This window comes from Thunnus maccoyii, chromosome 3 (genome assembly GCF_910596095.1).
Source record: "Thunnus maccoyii chromosome 3, fThuMac1.1, whole genome shotgun sequence".
Taxonomy (NCBI): domain Eukaryota; kingdom Metazoa; phylum Chordata; class Actinopteri; order Scombriformes; family Scombridae; genus Thunnus; species Thunnus maccoyii.
Window position 1 is genome coordinate 5,113,879 of NC_056535.1, and position 21,507 is coordinate 5,135,385.

General features: G+C 39.5%; 2 long non-coding RNA genes across 3 annotated transcripts in view; one reads left to right on the plus strand and one right to left on the minus strand.

Annotated features, from left to right (window-relative positions):
• LOC121890835 overlaps positions 1-15,751 on the plus strand; it is a 29,710-nt gene extending 13,959 nt beyond the window's left edge. For both annotated transcript variants that reach the window (XR_006093941.1, XR_006093938.1), the window contains 2 exons: positions 15,168-15,286; positions 15,660-15,751. This is a non-coding gene — a long non-coding RNA (uncharacterized LOC121890835). The remainder of the gene's footprint in view (positions 1-15,167; positions 15,287-15,659) is intronic.
• On the minus strand, positions 14,773-20,888 carry LOC121890841. The gene is made up of 3 exons (XR_006093947.1): positions 18,876-20,888; positions 15,604-16,299; positions 14,773-15,239 (listed from the first exon to the last, which is right to left on the minus strand). It is a non-coding gene; the product is annotated as an uncharacterized LOC121890841 (long non-coding RNA).
• Between the last annotated feature and the right edge of the window lie 619 nt (positions 20,889-21,507).

The window sequence follows — 21,507 nt, forward strand, 5'->3', positions numbered from 1 at the left end:
TGGCACAGATGTTGTTTTAAAAGCCCAACTACATATCCTTAATGCTTGTGCTTGTATTACCTCCAATTTTCCCAACAAGGTTTTAGAAGCTGACACATATGCCACACACCCATAATCCAAAACTGATCTTATTAAACATATATATATATATATATATATGCTTTTTCAGTTCCCCACTCTGTTCCCACTAAACATCTCATCACATTTAAAACATTTTTACACTTATTTACAATTTTATCGATATGTACTCTCCAAGTAAGCCTAGCATCAAACCATATAATTTGAATGAGTCGATCCTTTTCAGCTCCTTACCATATAAATACAGTTAGACCTCTGCTCCAGTTTTCTTCCTTGTGAAGAAAAGCGTATTTCTTTTCTCAACAGAAAATTTAAATCCCTATTGCAGAGACCACTGCTCCACTCTTAATTGTTTCCTGCAACTGTTTCACAATATATTCAACATTCATACCTCTTTTCCACAGTGCCCCATCATCTGCAAACCAAGATCTCCCTAGACCTTGCCCAATATTATCATACACATCATCAATCATTATTGAAAAAAACAAAGGACTTCTAACACTTCCTTGTGGCTCTCCATTGTTCACAACATAGCCTGCTGAAAAAGTTCTTCCCTCTCTCAATTCTATAGAGCGTCCAAACACAAATTCCTTCACCCATCTGAACATCGTACCTGATATTCCTAATCTTTTGACCCCTCTTTCCACAATAAATCATAACCTTTTTCCACATCAAAAATACTGCTACTTCCTGCTGCTTCCTCACCTGTATCAGATCCATTGTTCCCCTTCCTTTTCTAAATCCACTTTGATGTATAGATTCCTTACTTACAAATAATATGTTAGTCTTTCTGTGATCATATGTTCCATAATTTTACAGATGTGGGATATCAATACAATTGGTTTATAGTTAGATGGGCTAGTGGGATCTTTTCCGCATTTCCTGATGGATACTATAGCTGCTTGTTTCCAACTTTGTGGTAATTTTCCTTCCTTCCAAACATTGTTATATAAATGTAATGTGACCTATAATACTACATCAGACAGATGGCTAAACATGGTATAGCACATTTGATCTTTTCCTGGAGCAGTGAGTCCTGATTTACATATAGCCTGCTTCATTTCCTCTAATGTGAAGGGAGCATTAATTGCATCATCTTTCTCATCCTCTCTCTCCAGCAACTCTTTATTTCATTCACTTGTTTTTGTCTTCCTCTTATCCCCTCTTCTGACAAATTTCCAGAACTATGAACCTCAACCAATGCCTTAGTTTTCATATCTGCTTTTGCTTCATTTTCACCAGCCAGCACCCCACCATTTTTACAATACTGGTACCCCCACTCCTGTCTTACTCTCCTTCTTTATCATTCCCCAAACTTGGTTAATCAGAGTTTTTCTCCCTACGGAGTCACAAAATGTTCTCTAATACCTACTTTTAGCTTATTTAATAGTCTTTCGAACCACTGCTTGCTTTATTTTATACTGTATGAAATGTTGGAAATTGTGAGGGTTTTTTAATACCTTAAAAGCCTTATTATGTTTCTTTAATACCTTACTACATTCATCATTCCACCACGGAACCAACTTCTGCCTTTTGCTTTCCTTATAATTGTCTGATTAACAACCCCATTTATAGCATTTCTGACATTTCCCTTAAATATTTCTATACCCTGTTCTCTTTCTATTTTAAAACTTGTTTCACTTATTTCTCTGAATTTTTCCCACTGAGCCTTTCCAAATACCCATCTTTCTCATGTATCTTATAAGCCCACCCTGCTTTCACTACCTACTTTACATAAAATGGGGTAATGACTACTTCCAACAGTTGTATGATTCATTACCTCCCACACACAAATATCTGCCAAGGACTGTGATACTAGTGTTGAGTCTAAACTTTACTCATTGCCTGTTCTACAATCAATCCTCGTGAAATTCCCATCATTTAAACACACAAGTCCCAAGGAGTCCATCAAATCCTCCACTATCAAACCATTCCTATCAGTCCTATCCCGTCCACAAAGCATATTATGGGCATTAAAATCACAGCACCAAATGACCCTTCTTCTTTCTAGTTCCTTTATTGCCTCTAATGCTTCCAAATCCAACTTCTGATGTGGATTATAGAAAGTCACAATAACCAAACTTTGATCCCCTAACCAAACTTCAACAACTACATACTCCAGATATTTCCCTTTTTATATTTCTTTTTACCAAACATCTGACAGTGGAAACCAGGCACTAATCATCACCTACCCAATACCATCCCACCAGTGAAGCATGATGGTGGCAGCATCATGCTGTGGGGGTGTTCTTCATTAGCAAGGACTGGGGGACTGGTCAGGGTTAAGGGAAAGCTGAACAGAGCAAAGTACAGAGATATCCTTAATGAAAACCTGGTCCAGAGCACTTAGGACCTCAGCCTGGGCCAAAGGTTCACCTTCCAACAGGACAATGACCCTAAGCACACAACCAAGACAACGCAGGAGTGGCTTAGGGACAACTCCGTAAATGTCCTTGAGTGGCCCATCCAGAGCCCTGACTTGAACCTAATCGAACATCTCAGGAGAGACCTGAAAATGGCTGTCCACTGACAGTCCCCATCCAACCTCACAGAGCTTGAGAGGATCTGCAGGGAAGAATGGCAGAAAATATCCAAATCCAGGTGTGCAAAGCTTGTTGCGTCATACCCAAGAAGACGCGAGGCTGTAATCTCTGCTAAAGGTGCCTCAACTAAGTACTGAGTAAAGGATCTGAATACTTATGTCGATGTAATAACCTATTTCAGTTTTCCCCTTTTAATAAATTTGCAAAAATTTCTAAAATTCTGTCTTCCCTTTGTCATTATGGGGTATTGCGTGTAGATTGATGAGTAAACATTTCAATGATTTTAGCATAAGGCTGCAACATAACAAAATGTGAAAAAAGTGATGGGGTCTGAATACTCTCTGAATGCACTGTATACTGTATATCCATGTTCACTCTTAGCCTCTGCACTTCCACTGCCTTCTTCCTCACTTCACAGCCACCATAGGCCACACTGTATGCACCTCAACAATTAACACATTTCATCTCTGCCCCATCCTCACATTTCCCATATTCATGATCACCTCCACCTTTGTTTCCCTTTACACACTGCTGCCATATGTCCATATTTTTGGCATTTGAAACATCTCAAAGGTGGCGGGACCCCTTCATTGTAACTTATATATATCCCACTGTCACTTTATCAGGCAACAGCTTCTCTTGGAAATCCTGCAACACTGATAAACTATCAACCCTCTCTCCTCTGCTTCTTGCTTGCAGACGTTCAATGCCGATAACTTTATCACCTCTTATGCTTGACTTCAAAACCTCCAACTTTTCCTAAACTGGGATACCAAATATAACACCTATCACAAAGGGCCCATCACCTGTCTTCTTGGCTTTCTCTATCATTTTGTTACACAATTAAGTCAACTTACTCTCTCTGCTCCTTGTCTTTACGCTTAAACAAGTGCCATCACCCAACACTTTCGCCATCAAAATTTCACCAATTTTCTCCTTCAACCTGGAAGTCAATGCCACCAGACATATGGACTACATCATTTCCTTCCTTGAAAATCAAAATTATTTTAAACCTCTCATTCTTAATAACCCTCAAAACGCATCACCCTACCTTCCTCTCCCCTATCTGAAATACTACCACTTACACTACTATGCTTCCTAACTCGTTTCTTTTTCTGTACTTCAGTCCAGTCATTCATATCCATATCCTCACTCCCACCCTCACCATTGCTATTCCCTGCCATCCTTAGTCCAGTCACAGATCAGTTTATGCACAAAATACCGATATCCACTTCTCCAAAACCCAGCTTCCAAACTTTCCAACCACAGAACCCTTAAAGTTTCTACGCTTAGCTTTTATATAAGAAGCTCCTCCTACAAGACAAACTAAAATCAGTTCATAATCAGTTAAACCATATAAAAAATATTTGTATCCAAAAACGATATAGACAATGCCTAAACATTATTGTCATTGTCCTAACATATAAATATTGGCAATAAATATTGTTTAGGGAACTTTAAACAAGACTATCCCCTGATCACAATGAAACCCTCCTCTGTAGTCAACATGGTACAGTCTGAGTTCTCCTCACTATAAAGTCTATCGGAATCCCCACTCCCTATTTGGCAGTCTGGACCTTTACCTGGGGGTAACATGGATTGGAGCTCATGCTACAAACATTTGGATAACTGAAGTGGAAATATAACCAATGTGTGTGTCAAATTTGTAGAAATGATTCTATTATAAGATAGTTAGCATGCAATACTCAACATCTGCTGTTTGTTCAGGCTCTGCTAACATAATCTACAGTAGCCTTAGAGGCCTGGATACACAATACAATGGAAAAGTGATGCAGTGATAAATTAGATTAACAAGACAACTAGAGCTACAACTCTATATAGCTGGCTGGATGAAATGAAGTATAGACTTGCAGAAACTAGTGTGTGTTTGGCCAGTGTGGAACCAGTTCCCCTCAACTCTACAGACCATTTTAAATCTTTTAGCTCCCTGTATTGGTTTTACAGCCTCTAGCTTTACTGCTAAAAGGAGAATGAAGATTTGTCTAATGTGTTAGGTGTTTATTTGTATGTGTTGTTTTTTTAAGCTTTCTACACTGCTCCCAATTTGCCAAAAAATCAACTAGTGCTGTTCTATAATGAAATGTTGCAACCCCAATAGAAAAGTTCAACTATTATAGTATTACAGTGTATTAAAGTATTATTTTTATTTCACTGATTTATTTGCACAGTAAAACAAAGCAGCATAAACACAACAGCAAATGAGAAGAAGCAAATTGTGCAGGTGAGATTTAGAAAACCTCTACAGGCTCATGGAAGTAATCCCACCTCATTACGTATTTTAAGCAAATACTTAAGTCATGTGATCCACAAAAATAAGCAAATGAGCAACCATAGTATCAAAAAGCAAATATAAAGTAGGCAGCATAAATCCAGCAAAGACATAAAATAAATTAAATAATGTAAAGAGGGTGTGTGTGTTTTGGTGTATGTGTGAGTGTGTGTGTATACGTGAGTGTGTGAGTGTGCATGCGAGTGTGTGCACACGCTTATTGAAGCACACTTGTGTTGTCAACTCCTTACGACCTTATGACGAGATATGATCAGTTAAGTTTGGTTCATCAGACAGGTCCTAAGCTTACATTTGAAATTCTTGAGAGAAGTAGACTGAAATGCAATTTGAATATAACTGTTCCACAGCTGAGCCCCCCTATAACTAATAGAGAACTGACAGAGCACAGTACGGAACATTGGGAGTTGGGAGGTGTAAACATTTATAGTTGTATACATCACCATTAGGCTGGAAAAATGAAAGCAGGCTGATACGTCTGACACTTCTGATGAACCAAACTTCGAAATTTGCCGATGATGCCAATAGATTTGGACATTTTATTGCAAAAACGAATACGACTCAATAAACTTACAAACTTACAATAAATTTAAAGTGCTGTTATTGCTATATTAACATGTGAGTAGTATTTTAATATTGTAAAAGGTCCACAGCCCTGTGATAGATTGGCAACCTCACCAGGGTGTACCCTGCCTCTCGCCCAGTGTGAGCTGGGATAGGCTCCAACCCCCCACCACCCTGCAAAGGTTAAGCATGTATAGATGGATGGATGGAAAAGGTCCAAGTGAGTCCAGCAACTTTATAATAGGTGGTGAGTTTAAACTACACAAATGCATACTGTTGCTGTTGTGTGAAAACCTGCAGTTTTAGAGATTTTCATGCTTATTTGAAAGATTTCATGTTCCTCCACGTGGCAAGGAATTTATCTAACATCTGTCTCTGTTTACAGTTCTTATCATGCTTACAAATGCATTTTCACCGAGATGAAACAAAACTGTTGGCATTCTAGATGTAGGAGCTTGTGCACATCAACACTGATATTTATGCACTTACTTTATCTAATAGAATCTACTAGGAGCTACAGATTTCAGATAAATATAGTGCAAAAAAAAAAGATAGAAAAAAAGATAGTGGAGTAAAAGTATAAAGTCTCAGAAAGTGGGATACTGAAGATACTACCAGTGGTTTATGAAGATGTCTTGAGTAAATGTACTTATAGTATTATACATAGTATGTATGGACACAGTGAATTGACATTCACTGTGTCCATACATTTTCAGCTCATTTCATTTCCAGTAAAAACTGTGTTGTTTGAAAGGGATGAAGACACATCCATCTCAGAATTTCCATATGTTGTGGCAGATGGAAGGTTTGAGTCATTCACCCTGAATCTAGAAAAGATGGATTTATCACCATCTGTGTAGAGATGCTTCTACTGGTGACACAATGGCAACGTCAAGTGTTTACCGTAGCAGGCTGTGTTGCTGTACAGGAGAATATTAATATATTTCCTCTATTCTTTAGTTTGTGAACTTCACATTATAAAGACCTGACGTCTGGCTGGTCTAACTTTGATAGAGCATGAGTTTCTTCTTACCAAAAACAAAACCGAAGTGGTTTGTTTACAATTTGTTCCACTAATATAATAAGTAATTAATCTATAACCCACAGTAAGAATGTAGTTGAAATATTCTTATTTGCAATTAAGCGATCCCTGTGGATAACCATTGCTGCACAGCAAGATTTATTAAGAACAAGATGTTCTGTGTCTGATTTATTGAGATAGCAGCTCATTAATCGGTCAACTCAGAAATAATAACAGTGATCTTGATTACAAATATTATTTGTATGTGTTTCAATATCACATACTGTGTAAATTAATAGCCTCATTTTGGTTTTACATGAGCTTAAATTAAGTCATGTTTCCTTTCCCCTCTACAACTTTTCTTGTGGCTCTTGTAAACTCCATCTGCGCAATGTTTACACTTTGTCTTCAGAGACAGAAATTTTTCCCCACAAAACTGACAGTTGCAAAGTGCGTGACCTTCACACTGCTACTGTAGTGTGGCTACAAAGCATAAAACGTGAATCTCTTCGTTTTGGGTTCAGTAGTTTCAAAGACTGAAGCAAAGCCTCAGTATTTTTGTAGTTTTACCATCTCTTAAAGTCAATGTTTGAGTATCTTTGTCTTCTCCTTAGTCAACATCCTTTTTCCTTTTTCCCTTCTCTTCTCCATGTGCTGTTTAAAGTAGTGGTGTCTGAAAATTCCACAATAAGGGGTATGATAAAGAGTATGATTTCATGTAATTTATATTGTTTTTACAGCACATTGCAATGGCACTATAGCATATTCTTGGAGGGCATATCCATGCCTAGGCAACGTTTAGATCTTAAAGCCAAATCTCTGATGTCCATCCAGATACTCAGTACAAACACATGTTCATAAGTTAAACACAAGTCAATCACTCTTGTTCATTGGCCAGGAATCCTCTGCCTTTCTGACACTCATTGGTTACCTTAAAAGCTTTTCATCATCGAAAACATATCAAATTAAACCATGACAGAGATAAATTTCCAAAATGTAATACAGTTTAGCTGGAAATTAAAGTCACTAATGAAAATTGAGGCAGGTCTGAAAATATCTGTCCATCATAACCCTCCACAAATTTTCTAACATGCCATTAGTTACTACACATAAACTTGCCATTTGTATGTATTTGTGTCTTTGGTATTCAGACAGCATGAAATACAACCAGAAGTAGCCAATACTAAAGGCATCTTGTTTTTAATAGTGTTTCAAGAATATAAAATAAGTCTCTTAAAAAAATAGATCTTTCAAGAATTGACTATTTTCAGTTGCTTCACAAAACTGCTAGAAATGATTTGCAACAAAGTTCAGTCAGGTGGAAGGGAACATAGCAAAAAACACAACAGATGCAAAGGCCCAACAGATTCAACAAATCAACAACTTTCTCCTCAGCAGTTTCCTTCTAATGTTACATCCATCCATTCAGTGAAATATTTTTCTGGCCTGTCAGAAAACCATACTACTACTAGCATCTGGATGTTCTTTTTGTGAGCACACTGCAAAACAGCAAGGCCTTTGATTAAACATTGTAATACAGCAGAAAAAATAAAATGTGTTGTTGAGAACAATGGAGAGAGACACAAAAATATTTTGAATTGCTGATTTGCATACAATTACATTTGAAGTATAGAATCACTGGGAAATGTAGCACAACAGATTCAGTAAGTAGGCCTGCGATACAGGCTGGAGAAAGATACGTATGAAGATGGAATGAAAGGGAGGAGGTGCGTTTGTTTGTGCGTGGGCGCACTTGTTTAAAGGCTCCCGGTCGGGCCGTGACGTACCAGCTGGGTAGAGTCATCCTCCTGGCAGCAGCCTGTCAGCCTGCCTCAGAGGTGTAAAACAGCCACAATGGAAACAAAAAGCTCCACAGTGGATGGTAAACATTCTGGCAAGTAAGCACTCTTCAATTCAGCAGTCAAATCAGTCAGATCATAAGAACAAAAGTTAACATATGTTTCTTTGTTGTGTATGTTGTCAAGACATTTTCTGGCCTGATGAGCTCATAAGAAAGTCAAGTACACATTCTCCCAGATCATAGACGACTGCGCTGACTACTGAGCTAAAACTCTACTCATCCCCTCATTACAGACAGACCTCTGCCTATTTATACACCCATAACACAGAGACAGTACACCCTGTAACATGTAGGGGAGAACTTCAAAGGTGATTATTGCTTTGCACTTTTCATTTATTGCCTATTTTTTACAACCTAACTTTGTGGAAAGAGTCCCTTGGGAGCACTTCGCGTGTGTTAGTAGCTCAGCTTTATCTCTGGGGAACACCCCCAACTCCAGCAGTGACGACCAAATTAGGAAATGTGCCTCATGTAGCAGGTGGATGTGACTCCCCTCGTTGAGACCTGCTGGTAGACAACAGTGGAGCAGAGGAGAGAGACTGAGATAGCAATGTAACTGACCTACACACTGGTATTTGACATGGGTTTTTTTTCCCCCCGAAAACAAATAATTTAAAAAATATTTGTATGAAACAAATATTCTTAAAAAAACTCACTTTTTGTGCTTTGCCGAATAACATATTTGTATTTGGGCACACAGCTACCAGCTAGCCAGTTAAATATTCTTCTGTAATATTTTTTTTCTGTGAATCACGATAAGTTAGCATTGTCAGCAAGTTTAATAAATTATATGTTTAGTTTTAAGTGTGAGTTTAGAGATTGTTCACTTTTGACATCTTTAAAAATCATGAATCTAGGTAGACCCCGTAACCCCTGGTTAAGCAACATACCACATAACTGCAATGTCAGGCTGCGAATCTTTCTTACATGTCATACCCCTTTCTCTACCCCTGTTTCCTGTCTCTCTGCATTTTCAATTGTTGAGCAAAGGCAAAAAGTGCCAGAATGTCTAATGGAAAAAAATCATGAATCAGAGAAGCTTGTTGTGTGTTGTGTATCTTAGGGGCCTGTCCTGCCATAAAAGAAAGGTTCTGGTAAAGCAGGTTGGCTTCAGAAGTGTTTTGTAGATTGAGGCTTGGCTTTTATTTGGCTTAAGCTTGTAAAATTGGTCCTGAATTGGCTTATTATATTGTGGAAAACTCTGGTGGTTGGTGAAATTGATAAGTACAATACTTGCAGCTATTTAAAAAAAATTAAAGAGCTCTTGCAAATAGTGTGAAATTGGTTGAATTTGCATTCATTCTTGCACTCGCAGAGGGACCATGTACTCTAGTTCAAATTTCAACTGGAAACAAAATGTTTGTTTTTGTCTTAAAAAAAAGGGACTAGGATACATTAAAACTAGCTAAGACATTTATTTCTCATATAAGGAGCAGGGTTCTTGGGATGGCAAAGTCCATTCGTCCACCTCTTTGATCACAGGTGAAGTTTGTCTACAAATATTGAATGGATTGCCATGAAGTGCTGTACAGACACCCCAGAGGATGTATGGTAAGCCTGACTTTTTATCAAATGCCAGCAGTAGTTCAAAATTGTCATTTATCCAATAAAGTGTATTTGAACAAGAATTTGTACAGTCATTCATGGTCCAAATCCCAATTACTTTGGATCTCTTACATCACCAGCAGGTTGACATTTTTGGTTCAGAGTAAAATATCTCAACAAATACGGGATGAATTGCCATGAAATTTTGTGCAGACCTTCGTGTTCACCACAGAATGATCCCTTAACTTTTTATAGACTGCAACCATCAGGTCTAAATGACATTTGTGTTAATTAACAATTAGAAAAAAGTTAGCTAACATGTCAAATGGTAACAGTAGTAAACATTACCTGCTAAATATCCTACATGTTAGCATTGTCATTGTCATTAGATTTTACTACCTTTCTTTTTGTTTTTTCTACCTCCTTTTCCACTGGATCTAATGTTAACTGAGAGCATCCGAATCTGTTTCCCCTTGAAATCTTCTGTTGGCTCTCTCAGACATTTTAGTGGCTTTGCTCCAGAATATTCATACTGTACACTTGTTTAGCTGATAAAAACAACCCAGTGGGAGCTGCTATGTCATTTTCTATGTGTATTACACATTTCATCCTTTCAGGATGCTCTTAGTCACTTTCAGGTGACTAAGAGCAGTAAAGAATCTAACATTAAGATGTCTTTAGCTCCGTTATTTGCTTTTACCTGAAAGAGTGCTCCTCATAGAGATATCACAGCACAACCCTTATCAAGGATGTTAGAGACCACACATGTTAAAGAGCTGAAGCATTTTCATGTCAGCGTGCATGTGTCTGTGGGACGATGATTGATGATTAGCGTGATGATAAAAGTAGTAATCACCCTGCCAGGGAACCGAAGGCACAGTGGCTGCTGTTTTTAAAAAGTGGCACGTTCTTGTGTGTGTGGGTTCGTAAACAGATGACATTTGTGTGTATCTCTCATCAACACCCCCTCGCCCAACTGTCTATCCATCAAGATGTTCTATAGCACAAGTGTGTGAATGTGTGTGTGTGGCCTTTGGACTGTCGCGTGTCGCCTGTTACTACAGCAGAGTAAGTGTGTGAAAGGCTTACGCACATGAGCTACCAAGCATGTGTGACATCTTAAATTAGACAACGTTCCTGGCCGCAAAACCACTCAACCCTGCCAAACACAACGCAGACAGCACTATTCATGTGTGGCAGACTATGATGACAGGACGCACACACACACACACAGACATGGTGACTCATACATCTTAATTAGAAGCTAAGCAGCAGCGTGTTAGCATTAGCGAGGAGAGGCGAGCCTGTCACTGCAGGCAAATGAGAAGGGGCACGGATAGCGCACAGACATACACACACATACTGTATATGCATATGAAGCAAATGCATAACCTAAAGTCCAATTAGTTCAATACCAGAGGAACGCTCAAACATGTGTGTGTATATGTGTGTTTGTGTGTATGTGTGGTCTGTTATAGGCTACTTTTGGGGACAAATTTCAGACTCAGGACCAGTTAACTGAGGACAACTTGTCCAATTGTGGACAATTGCTGTGTCCTCATTTAGGAAAAAACTGATTTTGGATCAGTGTTTAAGGTTAGGATTAGTGTTAGGCAATTAGTGGTTATGGTTAGGGTTAGGGCAGGTCTCCAGGAAGTGAATGTAAGTCTATGTAATGTCCCCAGAAGTGGCCATGGTCTGATGTATGTGTGTGTGTGTGTGTGTGTGTGTGTGTGAACTCGGTGCTGTAAAGCCGGCACTCCTAACACGACCTGAAAACCCTGCCCAAGACCCCGTTGTTTAGTTTGATGGTGTCACTGGTCAGTGGCATTTGTCGAAGTTCAGGAAACACATACACACATACACACACACAGATGGTGGCATTTGGTTGGAGTGGTGCGGGGGTTTTGGGGAGGGATGGGCAGGGTGTTCACTGACGTTCCTGTTGCTACGGGGACAAAGTGACCTTAAACAGCCTGTAGTGCGGGAGGTACGGGGGAGTTTCCGGTGACTGATCAGCTCACCTTAACGTCAAGCACTCCACACACACACACACACACACACAAACACACACACACACAAACACGCACACACACACAAACACACACACACACACACAAATACACACTGTTGAGCAAGGTATTCTGACCAGATAAAGTGAGATACCTCACTTTATCTGTTGCACTTCCTCCCATTCTATTTTGCCCTCCATTCATCACTCCATCTTCAGATCTCCTTGGTCTTTGCTTGCTCCATCCTTCTTTCAATCCTATATCCGTTCTTGCCTCCTCCAATCTAGAGATGCTGCAAATGTTTTCCAACTCCTCCGCTGTCTTTCTGATTAAAAGAGCTAGATGGCACAACATTTTCTGCAATTAAACCAATCCAAATGGGAAATTACTTAGCCTCTCTTGCTCAACAGTTCCTCTGCAATCCAAACTTGGTTGACCATAATCCAATGTAAAGGACTCTGCTGACAATTTGGGGGTTATATTTGACTCCAACCAGTTGTTTGACAGCCAAGTATCCAGGGTAGTCCAAGCACAGTCAGATAAGGACAATTTTTTATAACTGTTTCAAAGAAAATAGTCTTTTCTTGCATTCCGTCTCACTTGGACTACTGTAATTTGCCTGGTCCCCTTAGTTACTGTTGCTACACCAGAGTTTTCCATTCTCACATGGTAAATATGCAGTTTGCAATGATATGGCAGAGGGATTTTGTGAAACAGTGGGTCTTAAATTTCAGACAGTGGTAGACAAAAGCTGCTTCTCATTTCTCTCTCATTTCTAGCCAGAGACTGTCAATTCTGTTCATTTTGTGGACCGAAAACTGTCACTGGGAGAGTACCTCTAGCTAGTTAGCTAATCAAGCTAACATGAGTTGGTTGAAAAATCTGTTTCTGGCTGTTTTTTAAATTTTTTCAGCCAGCTTGTTTTAAAACAAGAATCTTGCAAAAGCGGTCTAAAATATGTACTTGAAGGCTACATGATATTGTGCTCAAATGTTACAAGGATGTAAGCTAGTTAGCCACACATGCTAACATTGCAGCTTCCTTTAAGAGCAGGGAAACACTGTTTAACGCATTACTTTCACTTTTGCATCTGCGTTTATTTTTGTAAAGACTAAAAAAAGACACATCCCTACAAACTCTTCAAATGTGGAGTATCTCTTACTGAGTTTTAAGGCTTTGCATGGTCAGGTTCCAAGTTACACGTGAGACTATGTTTGAATGCAGTTTTTGCCCTTATGCCAAAAAAGAAAATATTCCTACTTAGCTGTTTACATGGCTAATGAAAATGAAAATTCCACTAATATTTACATGCAGAGAGTTTTCAAGGTTTCCCTCTGCTTCTTTAGGAACAAGAATCACAAGATCTCAGCAGGCAGTGAAGTAAACCAGCGAGGTGAAAAAGAGTGAGCTGCTGCCCAGTGTTGGCAACTATTTTCAGTGGGAAGTAGCCAAAGTCTGCAGGAAAAGTTGCTAGATGTTGCTAAATGATGTCACGTGTTAATTTGCATATCTGTGACATCATTATGTAATAACCTTTACATACATACACGATTCTTAAAAAATCTAAAGAAAATTAAGTTAAAATAAACTGACTGAAACTAGCTATATATAGCTATTTTTTCAAGCAGCTCCTCAATGTGCATCATAATCTACCTCTAATATTAAGAAACTGTTTTTTGCAGCCTGTTGTATCGACTCTGTAACTGAAGTATCATGAATAGAAAGATGATCATACACTGGAATAAATTCACTATTGTAAACTGTCTATTTAGACAAAACAAAATCAAACTTAGATAGTAAAGTTAAATCATTTAGAATAAAAACAAGGATCAATGATTGGTCATTAGGTATACACATTCACAGCTCATTCACAACTCTGTCTGGCTGATATTCAGTCCACTGAATGTGCTGTTACTGTCCCACCCACTGAACAGTTAATCCAGAGAGCCACATTAGCGCTCATTCACTGAGAAATACTGGCGACTCCCCTTCAAGGAGAGAAGTTAAGATCTGTCCAAAAAGTCGCTAGATATGTCGCTAGCCACTTTTATGAAAAAAAGTTGCCAAAGGGTCACTAAATCTAGCAAGAAAGTCGCTAATTTGGCAACACTGCTGCTGCCTGATTATAGGTGTAAGTATTTATAAGTAATATTGATATGACTGATATTATAAATTTATAGTTACAGGCACATCCGGTACCTAGGTTGTCCCATGATGTTTACTACTTCATTTTCCACAAGAGGCTGTGTGTCGTAAACTGCGGTAAAAACCCAGTTGAGACGCGTATTCTGCATGTGCTGTATACATGTCCAAAGAATTCACCTAATATTCAAATAATATCGGCATCCCACATGTCTTAATCAGAAAATGCTACATTCGGAATAAAGCCTAATTTGGATTATCCAAACGGAATATGCTGTTTACATGACCCGTATCAAATTCGGCATATTGTCATATTCAGAATAATAGTGGAATATGAGTGTGCATAGTCACTGTTGAGACAATGTGTGTCTCCTGGGGTTTCTGACCACTGGTGTTGTTACCCGGGGTCACCAGGGACTGGTTGTACAAAACACCTTAAGTTTTCCCCTTAAGTATGACACTTAAGGCTTAATTTCTCCTTAACTGAGGGATTTACTTGAGGGTGTTTCACAGAATCCCTTAAAAGGTTTCCTGAGGTAAGGAAAAACATTAAGGGATTTACTGCATTGAAAGAGATTTTACAGTAGTGAAATTCTACAGTTTCCATGGAAATGGTTTGTTTGCTTGCACTAGTGCTTGTGATACATATTATCATCTCACCTGTTATCGCCTCAGAAATTTGGCCTATAGTAAAAAAAAATGGAAGAAAAGAAGACAAGAAAACCAAATTGGTCAGAAAAGATTATACTTCTGGAGGAATACAATAAATGAAAGCACATACTAAAAAGTAAATATGATCCGCAAATAACAGCAAACAGAAAACAACAGACAAAGAGAAATCTCTGTACAGAAGTCGTTCATAATAGAAATGACATCTTCTTCTGAGTTATTTATTTATTGTTGTTTTCATTACACATTAAAGTATTTAAGCTATAGATATTAACTAGACTGTAACCTTATAGCCTACCGTTAGCTAGCTAGCATGAAGTAGGCTTAAGGCCCCTATAACATTCCATGACATAAACTAGCCTTCTCGTTCAGATTGTAACTGTGCTATAAAATAAATCATTTACTAACAACTGTAATTTTCCAGGCAGGGGTCCACCTCCAAACCCTCTTTCAAATGAGGCAGTGATGGTAGTGGACATCACTGATCACGACTCACCTATGGAATTACCGGCAGAGGGGAGAGTAGTGGTCATTTGGAAAAAGGTAACAGTCTTCAGTTTAACCCTAATTAACAACATTGCTGTTAATGGCATGACTGTATACTTGACCACTAAAACCAGGCCAGTAAACCCTCCAAAGACACCAAGAGTGTCAAAGTAAGAAGTTCTTGTTATGCTGTGCTACTTTCCTTTTTCCTATCAATTTAATTTTCACAAAATCTCAATCCAACCATACTGTAAAATAAAGATTATATTTTACTCTAACAAAGTACTAAATTATATTTAATTAGAAATTATTAGAAATTATACTTTCTGCGGTGCACTTAAAATTCACATACATTTTAAAACTTTACTGCTTACCGTCTTGTTACTGCTAAAGTTGCATTATTGCTTGTCCCCTCTTTTTTTCATTACAGAAGCAACGGAGACAGTCCATCTGTTCTGGCACTCCGAGGGGAAGTTTTACTTCTCCAAAAAAGGAAATTAGAGCTTCAAATTGAGAACTTGGCCATGGAGAAAAACAATTTGTACATGTAAAATGTTTTACTGCAACACGAAATAAGCAAGCTCTCTGAAGAATCAATCATATTAACTGCGGCTGCTCTTGAATAATAGACAGGCCATGTATCCACTTCATAACAAATAAGTATTAATTATTAAATATTATAATCATTCCTGTCCAAACATATACGTTTCAATAACAAATAAATGTACTTAATTACAATAATTTGTGGAATCATTCTTTATTTATAGCCTTTTATTATTTCTTTTAGCTAAATAAATTGGTAACTATGGTCTCTCGCACAGTGTGGTCATAGTTTTCAACTCCTTCCTCCCCATCCTCCTCGGCCTCTTCAGTGGTCTCATGCTGCTCATCCTCCTTATCTACTGCAAAGTCCTTCGATAAGTTGAACAGCACTATGCAAGAGTGATCTTGCATGCTCTGCCTGGATCCACACAAAGCTCAGCATGCAGGCAATGGAAGCGACGTTTCCACTGCTCGTTGACCCGCTCGATAATTGCCCGTGTCTTGCATAAACTGAAGTTGTAGTTCTCCTGTTGTGTGGGGAGATGGAGAGAGAGAGGAAACCGCATGGTACTATCAATTATTACCAATTACATTCAATCAATTATAAATTAAGGTCAAGCATGCAGCTGAACAAGGTAGGTATATGTTACAATTTGGATACTTAGACCAATTGCTTGAGATCTGTTGGCAGGATTTCTGAATGGTGTCATTAGCCATGAACGACATAGATAATCACTGTCCCCAAGAAGGAAGCCTTTATGCCTCCCCTCCTCAAACTCCCTTGCAAGGATGCTCTCATCCAAGCATCATAGGTAGTGCCAGGCCATTGTGCTAGAACATTTGTTATTTTATTTTTAGGATTGCAAACTAAATGGAAATTGATTCTGTTTATTTTTTCTGTTAGCAAATAGATCTTCATATTGTACGGGTGTTTGAATCCTGATGTTGGTCCTGTCTATTACCCGGCACGCTCTTGGGAAGCTGGCAAGGTTAAAGAAGTGCGCCGCTATATCATCCTCTTGTTTTGATGGGAACTTCACAGTGTTCAGCAGATGGGTAAAGGTGTTTTAAACTTGGTGAATGAAGCTGCACACCATTGACTTATGGACATGAAATACCTCGCCTATTACTGACTGGAAAGATCCCATAGCATAAAACCGTAGAGCAGTCATTAATTGCAATACAGCTGGAAGAGCACAGCTGCAGAGAGTAGAGTGATCCAACTCTAGATGGTCGGACAAATCATGAATTGACTGCCGGTCAAATCCATCCATCCATCCGTCCTTCCGTGCATCAATTTTATGCCGCTTATTCGGGACCAGGTAGCGATGGCATCAGAGTAAGGAAGCTCAGACATCCTTCATTCCAGCAATGTCCTCAAGCTCCTCCTGGGGGATCCCAAGGCGTTCCAAGGCCAGAAGAGATCCTTCGCTCCTTTTGATGCGGGGGAGCAGTGGCTATACTCCGAGCTCCCCCTGGATGTCTGAGTTCTTCACGTTATCTCTAAGGCTGAGCCCAGACACCCTCAGGAGGAAACTCATTTCGGCCGCTTGTATATGTGATCTCATTCTTTCAGTCTTTACCCAAAGCTCATGACAATAGGTGAGGGTTGGGATCTTTAAATCATTCTAAAAACTCACATGGATTTGGTTCTTTTACTTTTCAACTTTTGTTATTTTTACTTTTTAAAAAAAAAAAAAAAAGTTTTTCACTTTCACTTTTTTACTATGAAGCACTGTAACTTTGTTTAAAAAATTATATATATCATATATACATATATGTTCAGTCTTTGTTCTCCATGCATCTCCTCTCATCCCTCCTGCTTTATCCCCCCATCTATCCGTCTTCCATCATTCCTCCACCCCTCCTCCATCTTTGCCCTTTGCTCTCCACCCTCCATCTCTTCATCCTTCTTCAATCTCTACTCTGTTATTTCTTCATCTGGTGTTGATTCCTCTTTCCATCCTTCACCAGTCCCTTATTCACTATCCTACACACTATTCTTACCTCCATCCCTCTCTTTTGTCCTCCATCCACCCCTTCCTCCATCTTTTCTTTATCCATCTTAAATCTCTCCTCTATCTTCTTCCTAATATTTGCTTCTTTGCCCCTACATTGGCTATTCGTCCCGCCACCCCTGTTACTCCAATCCCTACCCCTCCTGCATCCCACCATCTCTCCATCCTCCTTATTTTACCTCTGATGAGCTGAGATGCAGCTCCACTCATCAGATTGCCTGTCTCTCCTCCCTGCTTTCTTTAACACTTGTAGAAATGACCTGACACATCCAATCCCAGGTTATTACACAGATGTGCCAACTCTCTCACACACACACACACATACACACCAACATTTGGACCAAGAAAAAAGCACATTCCCAGCGGCTGCTCCCCCTCTCTCTCTCACACACACACACACACACTCACACACAAACAACCAAACACACCCAATTACAGGAGCCCAAATGAAAATGAATTATGCATTCTGTCCTGCCACTCGTAACAAGTATATGATACATCCCCTGTTTCCACACAATTGGGTGCAGAGAAACACATGCAAAATGGGAAAAGTGGTTGCGCCTGGAGACACACGCACACACTCACGTACACACACAAGCACAAGCACACGAAAAGTTGTGAAAACAAAGGCATGAACGTTATTGATGCTAATCTCAAACAAGCAAAAGCTCATCATTTGCAAACATGTTGCATCATTTTGGGCTGATGACACTCCTCACAATCGAATATGTGATGATGGCGTTTACACTGGGATTTCTCTAGAAATGAACACACACTCATGCACAACCACACAAGGCCATCATTGTTTTCAGCGCTCATGTTTACCGCAATTTTTGAATGATGTGCCACCCACAATCAACTCCTCCTCCTCCTCCTCCCTGAGTCCATACCAAGGTCGTTGGCCTCCCTCCTGGCTTTAGCATTCCCCTCGTATCCCCCATAATCCTCACTGTTTAAGCCTGAGGTACAAATACATTCTATTCAACCCGCACCAAGGGGTCCGCTAATACCCAGCAGAGTGTGTGTTTGTGTATATGTGTGCGTGCTTATGTGCCGCTGAGTAATGTGTACTTATATACACCTACCTCTGTGTGTGTGCGTGCACACCGGCGCCTGTGCGGGGCTTTGTGTTTAACACTCATCGGTGCTTAGTATTCTCTCCGCCATGTGCCCTTGCATCCCCATGCTTATTCTTTCCCTCTCTGTTCTCCTCTTTCAGATGAGAATACCAACGCCTGATGGAGAAAGGAGGAGAGAAAGAGGGTTAGAAGAAAAAGAGGCCGACAGGAGGAGACAGGGGAGTGAGCAACAAAATGCAGGTGGATAAAGTTTATACAGCATGACTGATGTAACCTTGGAGCTATAGTGCGCATTCTTTAATAGACAATCAAAGCGGATGCAGCTGTTGGAGTACTGAATAGGACATTGTTATGTTGTCCAATGGGTATCTATACACAGTAAAGGCTATGTCGATCCTGCATATCTTTACACAGATATAACACAAAGGGGTTTAGGAGAAGATAAACCCACCTACGCTCTGTTTATCCTCCCTTTATATGACAGAACTGAGCTTAACACCTTCTAATGTTCATATAATTCAGTTTAAAGTTGTGTCATATTCCAGAGTTATACAATACAGAGTTCTATCACATGCTCGTGCTTTTAGCCTACAGTATGGTTAGTAATCACAGGTGATTAGCATTATCCCAACAGTAAGAAAATGGAAGTTTGTAGCAGCACGAACAGCAGTTTACTCCAAACGAAATCTAATTTAGCGTGTTCTCAGGCTGCTGCCGAAATGTGCTCCTGCCAGATGGTGAGGCTTGCAAGTCACGGTGGGAGCAGACATGCCTTACAACGTCCTCAAAGCAGAAAAAGTACAGACGAGAGTTTTTTCTGAAACTAGTAAAAGTAAATCAAAACTGTGCAGCCCACAATCAATCATATGGCAGTGTTGACAGTTGCAGGCGAAGGTGTAGTGGTGGGCGGTAGACAAGGCTGTGTGACAAATTTGCCTGCACTCAGTTCAGTAAACGGTTGGAAGTGTATAACAGTATTTATCGAGGGTAGCAACAGAAAAAGACTTGATGATTAGAATCCATCGATGTGAAGCATCTTCATTAAGCATAAACCCATGTAAAGATTAGAGATAGAACAGGATTCCTCAGTCGAGACACTGGCGGTGGTGGAGTAAAGCCAGCAGGTGGTTGTTGGATGGTCTGTTGGGTCTGCCAGAACATCTTGGTGCTCAGGACCCTGAAGCCCGCGATATGTTTGTTTTTTTTAAGTGGATAGAAATATGAGTAAAAGGACTGAATACATGGGAGTAGAACAACATGTTAACAAAAATATATCAGTATACTTGTAAGGGTGTTTGTTGCTTGTGTAAAGTATCCAATTAAACCACTTGCTGAGCAGAGATGAAGTAACAAGAGATGTTCCATATCAGGGCATATTTTTAAAAGATTGGCATCTGCTAAAATAAAGTCGATCAAATGCTGATTCTTTACTGAGCTCTACTGTGTTTGGTCCAGCTCAACCTGCTAGCGTCGCAGTGCTGCTCTCCTTCACCACAGCCGACAGTGTGAGCATTTCGCTCGTATATGCGAGTCCCGAGTGTGTGGCTCTGAATTCTGATGTCCTGGTTGGCAAAATACACACATTCACTAAACTACGACTAACTCTCTCTTTCTCACTGCCAAAGAGTAGCAGTGTACAAATTGGCAGATCATATCAGCTGTTGCTAATTAACATTAATTCTGTGAATAACTTTAATTCAGGCCAAAATTAAAACTGTTATTGGGTTTGTGAGTCTGTACTCAGCCAAAGATAATTTGTGAGGGAGGGATCTCCACTCTGTAACACCGCTGTTATATTGTGAGTGGATTGAGTGTTTCTGTAGTTCCCACAACTCCAACAGAGTGACACATCTTCTCTCTATGGGTATTTGAATTAAACACAGTGTTTCCCCTATAATTGTATAGACTTGGTGGGCCACCGGGCCAAGAACACCCACCAGGCAAAAAAACCAACCTTTTTTGAATGCCAAAAATAACACCAAATATCCATTAATTCTGAAATCAATAGCGTTTGGGAGCCTCTGTGCGACACTGTTCCGAAATGTGAGTCAACCTCGGTGTCGTTGCCTGGGAAACTCTAGATGGGAGCGGAGTGCCACTGCTATCAGAGTCCCTTTAAATTACTGCAGAGCGAGCGCGTATGGGATGCAAGATAGCTAACGTGAGCTTGGCACCGCCTAAAAAAAGAAAAAGCTCTTAACACGGGTGACGGACAAACAAATATATCGTTTTTCTCCAAAAGTCTGGAGGCAAGCAAAAATACAGGTGGGGAAGAAAGGAGAGGGACAGAAGTGGAAGAAGTGAGAGGGGCAGCTTATTTTTAAGTAATAAATGCAGCTTATTAAGTCATCCTCTCCTTGTGACCACTTTGTTTTAAATCTTGTATATTGTATCTTGTATATTGATAGCCAAAGAGCAAAACCTCCTATCTGAAAAATTCACTTTTTTTCCAGCAGAATGCTATTTGTTAAGGATACTCAATACATAATACACTGTTTTTGGACTATATTACTATATAATTTGTTAACAATACCGTAATAACCATACAAACATACAAAAACAATACCACATAATATAGTAATATAGTCCAAAAACATACCCAATACATAATACACATGTTTTGCGTATCTTTAACAAA